The sequence below is a fragment of the Mus musculus genome, chromosome 7 (assembly GCF_000001635.26).
Source record: "Mus musculus strain C57BL/6J chromosome 7, GRCm38.p6 C57BL/6J".
Taxonomy (NCBI): domain Eukaryota; kingdom Metazoa; phylum Chordata; class Mammalia; order Rodentia; family Muridae; genus Mus; species Mus musculus.
This window is the reverse complement of record NC_000073.6, coordinates 33,612,272-33,618,428: the sequence shown is the minus strand read 5'-3', so window position 1 is coordinate 33,618,428 and position 6,157 is coordinate 33,612,272. Positions and strand designations below refer to the sequence as shown.

Genomic DNA, 6,157 nt, shown 5'->3' with positions numbered 1-6,157 from the left:
GAGTCAGATGGAGGAGGATTTCTGAGTTCAAGGCCAGCCTGGTCTACAGAGTGAGTTCTAGGACACCCAGGGTTACACAGAGAAACCCTGTCTGGAAAAAGTAGTAGGCATTGAACAAATTAAAGTCACACCATTTATTGACAGTTGCTTACTTGTCACACCTAATGTGAATTGGCTAAAGATGACAGCACTTGACAGGCTCCAGTCACACCACTGTCCTTCACACTCTTTTCTACATATGTACTATAGATGTGCATGTAGACTGAACTATGATTTAAAAGGTGCAGTGGGAGTTTCTGGTGGTTTGAATAAGAATGGTCTCCAGAGATACATATGTTTGAATTCTTGACCCATACTGAGTGGCACTATTATGAAAATTGGCCTTGTTATAGTAGGTGTGGTCTTATTGAAGAAAATGTGTCACTGTGGAGCCAGCCTTTGACATCTTAAATGTACTTAAGATATCCCCATGTTATACCCAGTCTCCTTCTGCAGCCTGCAGGGCAAAACAGATCTCTCACCTTCTTCTCCAGTAATATGCCTGCCTGCACACTCCCATGCTTCCTGCGTGGATGATAATGAACTGAACCTGGAAATTGTAATCCAGCCCCTATTAAAGGTTTGCATTAATATGATTGCCTTCATCAAGGTTCTTTCCATAGCAATAAAAAGATAATTAAGATAAAAGTTAGATGCAAGGACTGGGGTACTGACATACCATGCTTTTATTTGGAGGAATATGGACTTTAGAATTTTGAATTAGGGAAGAAGGGCTTAACAGGTAGGCTACCTTAGTAGGAAATCTCAAGAGTGAAGTGTTGAGGGTGATTTGAAAGGTGGGACCTTGTTTAAAGTGGTTTCAGAGAATATAAATGTGTGGCCTATAGATGGTTCATAGGATATTTTGTTGAAGAATGAGGGTGCTTTCTACTCTTGTCCAAAGAGTCAGCCTGAGGCTAAAGTAAAGACTTTTATTTATTAATTCTCTTGGCAAAGGAAATCTCAAAACAGCCTAGAATTGACTTATTGTGTGGTTATTAGTCCTTAGTGTTATGAAAATTTATAACAAAAATAAGCACGCTAAGCAAGGAAAATTAGAAAATGTTCAGGACAAGGAGAAAAGTGGTAACAAGAAGTGGAATAGAGGTAAATCTTGTGTTAAGGAAGGTAAACAGATTATGGAAGGTCTGATATTAAATGGAATAAAAGAGCGGTGACAAGCTAAGCTTCTAACTTGTGAAAAGGAAATAAGAAATGCTTATGGTGCAGCATGATGGCATACACCCTTAAAGGACAGGAATATTTCAGAGTTCAAATCTAGCCTGGTCTACAGAGTAAGTTCCAGGAAAGCCAAACACATGCAGTAAAGGAGATTATAAAAAACAAAATACTGGTGAAGTTGTGATTGATCAAGTGAATCATGTTTCAGCCCCCACAAACAGCAAACCTTAGCAGCTCCAGCCATGTGGTTCTGGCTTCAGTGTCAGGAAAGGGCTTATAGGATCTACTTTTTCAACTCAAGAAAGCCTCTGATGTCAGGCATTTGTCAGCAATATCTTTGCATGGAGACCAAGAGAGGCATTTGAACGAAGGTATGAAGGTGAAGTTTGGATTGCCTTGGAGACCCCAAGATGTCAGCAGTACCAGAGCAGTGGAAAACCTTTTGAGGAGAGCTGTTAACTGGGAGTGGAACCAGCCCAAGAAAAAGAAGTGTGTTGCAGTCAACAAGCTGAAAGGAATTGGAAATCTGAAGAGTGCTTTGACATCACACATCAGAATGCAGAGTTTGGAGTTTTCTCAGCTGCTTTTCTGTTTGGCTTGGGTCCAGTGTTTCCTTACTATGCTACTTTTGGAATGGTAAAATTTATCCTGTGACATATTTGTGGGAATTATGTGATTTACATTTTTATCTTATTTTACATGCAATTACAGTTAAGAGATTGCATGAATCTCAGAAGAGACTTTGAACTTGTAAGCATGTTTGAGACTATTATAGACTACAGGGTATAGCTGTCTTTTTCCTTCCTTGTGTGTTCTTTCTTCTATGCTCTCTCTACCTCTTTCCTTGTACCCTTTTGTATTCCTAACAGTAGATATGGAAAAAAAGAGATCCATGCATTAATCCAGAGGTTACAAAGTGGGTGATATCATTTGAATACTTCCTGTTGATTAGGGGTATTGAGTCTTTGGGACAAGTTTGACCTACATCATCAGGATGTGAAATTTTTATTCTTGTTACTTCTTTGAGGATAACTACTTAACAATCTATAACCAACAACAGCCACCAATTAACAAGCAAACACCCAACTCTTGTGGCCCTAGTGTTTATCAACCTTCTGAAGAGTTCCCAGAATTCCAAATATCACACAATCATAGAAATTATTTGCATATTGGCAGTACCACAATTGAGCTGTGAAATCTCAATGTCCCAGAGGTTGTCCCTGCAATATCCTTCAACCAATTAGACCCAACCTTGAATCCAAAAATCCAGGCTCCCCTCTGAATTGCAAGGTTTTATTGTTGGATTCCTGTTCTTAGACATCTGGAGGGAAGGGCTATAGCCTGCTTCATCTATGCAGATGAGCAGAAAAGTGGCTTCTTTGAGAGCAAAGTTGTAGCCATCAACATAACTGGCTGGCTTCTATTTTTTCTTGCAAACAGCAATCCAAGTGAGACCTTAGGAGTGAAGGAGACCTCATGCCCCACTGACCATGCACTGAGACACCTCCTAGAAAGACCTGCAGCAAATTTGCAATTGCTCTTGTATCTGACCAAGATCAGGGAGGCTTGTCTTCAACCTGTTGAGACAAGCTTTGTAAAAAGCCTCAAATCCAGCCAGATGGGAGGAGCCAACTTGTAATACAACATAGTCCCAGTGGGACCTAATGGGGAGGAGCTGACAGAGCCCCATGTGAGCCTCTGTGCAGCTGGGGCCCCACAAGCAAACTGACTGCTGTCAAATGTTGATGATGACCCTCAAATATCTGCAGCTAAAGGCAGGCCTTAACACACCTGTTTTAGGGACATGAGGGGGTTCACTTTAATTCTACCCTTGTATGTCCACATGTGGATTCCACAAAGTGGCCTTCAAAGTTCAGAGAACAGGATAACATATCACTTTTTTGGAGCTGGAGTGGTAGGCTTCAAAATTTAGGATAAAAGACCCAGGCTAGAGAAGGGTTCCAGGTGTCAAGCTTCTGCAGCTAGACTTGGAAGGCTGCGTCAGGAAGGCTGATGGAGGCCAAACTCAGTCATGGATCTACTGTGGCTTGGTTGAGCTGAGCAGCCAGGGCCAGCTCAGGCAGCCTGAGAGTTCCTTCCTGCCCTATCCTCCTGACATCCTCAATCAGGTGTGTCACATTTCTTGATTCTCAGTGAAGCTTCAGTGGTGTGTAAGAGCACAAGCTTTGCCTCTAACCAGACACATAGATACTAACTATGAAAGTAGTTGCATGTATCTTGTCTTCCTTTGTCAAGGTGCTACCAACACATTGCTTGATTTTTTCACTATTTTCCAGTATTACAGGGTCATCTTTGTATTGTTTCACGTACTCAACATACTCTTCTGAAGTTCCATTTAAAAATAGATGAACATCCTCTTTTATAGCTGGACAAATGCCACAATCTGGAACACAAAGACAAGGTGACCCTAACTTGAAAGACCTGCATCAGTATATCGCAGGCGACAGAGGGTGTGAGATCCTGGATTGCTTGCATCCCTGACCCCCACATGGTAATACCAACCTCCCCCTGAAGTCAGGAGGAGTAGGGCAGCCTGAGGATCACCACAGCACCAGCAAGCTTCATGATAATGGTGGCAGGTGATCCTACACGCCTTGGTCCCTTTCTTTAACTGCCTGTGGGAAGGGAGCATCCTGTGTCTGAGCCTCTCAATGCCCCTCCCAGTATACATCTTGGAACTTCCTGGGGGTGTGTGCTTGCGTCATTGGGAGATATGTATTTTGGCAAGATTCTGGTCAATAACCTATCTCAGCTTGTTTGCCTTCTTATTAATCTTCTTAAGACATGAAAAATGTGACTTGTCATTTGACAGCAAAGGGAAAGTCTGAGTAGGGAGAGTATCAAATGGTCTCTCAATCAGACCTCCAGAATGAGACCTATATCCTCCTGTCACACTGGGAACCTCAAGAGCCATATTCATAGTCAGTTCTAAACAAGCCAAACTTCAGACCACTGGACATGTGACCCCTGCCCTGTCTTTGTTCTGCCTCTATCTTCTATATGCTTTGTGCCTTCCCTTGAACCAGTCTCTTTAACCCATGCTTACCTTGCTTTTGTAGGCATCCTTCAATTTGACATTTTTGTTGTTGTTGTAGGTTTTTTCTGAGATAGGGTCTCTCAACACAGCCCACACTTCCTAAAGAAGGACAAAAGAGCTGTCAAAATAAATGGTGCTGGCACAACTGGTGGTTATCATGTAGAAGAATGAGAATCAATCCATTCCTATCTCCTTGTACTAAGGTCAAATCTAAGGGGATCAAGGAACTCCACATAAAACCAGAGACACTGAAACTTATAGAGGAGAAAGTGTGAAAAAGCCTTGAAGAGATGGGCACAGGGGAAAAATTCCTGAATAGAAGAGCAATGGCTTGTGCTATAAGATCGAAAAATGACAAATGGGACCTCATGAAACTGCAAAGCTTCTGCAAGGCAAAAGACACTGTCAATAAGACAAAAAGGCCACCAACAGATTGGTAAAGGATCTTTACCTATCCTAAATCAGATAGGGGACTAATATCCAATATATATAAAGAACTCAAGGAGGTGGACTCCAGAAAATCAAATATCCCCATTAAAAAATGGGGCTCAGAGCTAAACAAAGAAGTTTCACCTGAGGAATACCGAATGGGTGAGAAGCACCTGAAAAAAGGTTCAGCATCCTTAATCATCAGGGAAATGCAAATCAAAACAACACTGAGATTCCACTTCACTCTAGTCAGAATCGCTAAGATCAAAAACTCAGGTGACAGCAGATGCTGGCGAGGATGTGGAGAAAGAGGAACACTCCTCCATTGTTGGTGGGATTGCAAGCTTGTACAACCACTCTGGAAATTAGTCTGGCGGTTCCTCAGAAAATTGGACATAGTACTACCGGAGGATCCCGCAATACCTCTCCTGGGCATATATCCAGAAGATGTCCCAGCCAGTAAGAAGGACACATGCTCCACTATGTTCATAGCAGCCTTATTTATAATAGCCAGAAGCTGGAAAGAACCCAGATGCCCCTCAACAGAGGAATGAATACAGAAAATGTGGTACATTTACACAATGGAGTACTACACAGCTATTAAAAGAAATGAATTTACGAAATTCCTAGGCAAATGGTTGGACCTGGAGGGCATCATCCTGAGTGAGGTAACACAATCACAAAAGAACTCAAATGATATGTACTCACTGATAAGTAAATATTAGCCCAGAAACTTAATATAGCGAGATATAAGTTACAAGATGCAAAACACATGAAACTGAAGAAGAAGACCAAAGTGTGGACACTCTGCCCCTTCTTAGAATTGGAAACACTCACCCATGGAAGGAGTTACAGAAACAAAGTTTGGAGCTGAGACAAAAGGATGTACAATCTAGAGTCTTCCATATCCAGGGATCCATCCCATAATTAGCCTCCAAACAATGACACCATTGCATACACTAGCAAGTGTTTGCTGAACGGACCCTGATATAGCTGTCTCTTGTGAGACTAGGCCGGGGCCTAGCAAACACATAAGTGGATGCTCACAGTCAGCTATTGGATGGATCACAGGGCTCCCAATGGAGGAACTAGAGAAAGTATCCAAGGAGCTAAAGAGATCTGCAACCCTGTAGGTGCAATAACATTATGAACTAACAAGTACCCCAGAGCTCTTGATTCTAGCTGCATGTGTATCAAAAGATGGCCTAGTCGGCCAAAATTGGAAAGAGAGGCCCATTGGACTTGCAAAGTTTATATGCCCCAGTACAGGGGAATGCCAGGGCCAAAAAGTGGGAATGGGTGGGTAGGGGAGTGGGGAGGAGGGCATGGGGGACTTTTGGGCTAGCATTGGAAATGTAATTGAGAAAAATACGTAATTAAAAAAGAACCCTTTATGAAGCCTAAAATGGCAATGCCAGGGGGGCCAGTGTATCTCCTATCTGAGTGAAT

General features: G+C 42.3%; 1 pseudogene; it reads right to left on the bottom strand.

Moving 5' to 3' along the window:
- Nucleotides 1-2,621: 2,621 nt before the first annotated feature.
- Scgb1b22-ps lies at nucleotides 2,622-3,807 on the bottom strand (annotated as a pseudogene).
- Between the last annotated feature and the right edge of the window lie 2,350 nt (nucleotides 3,808-6,157).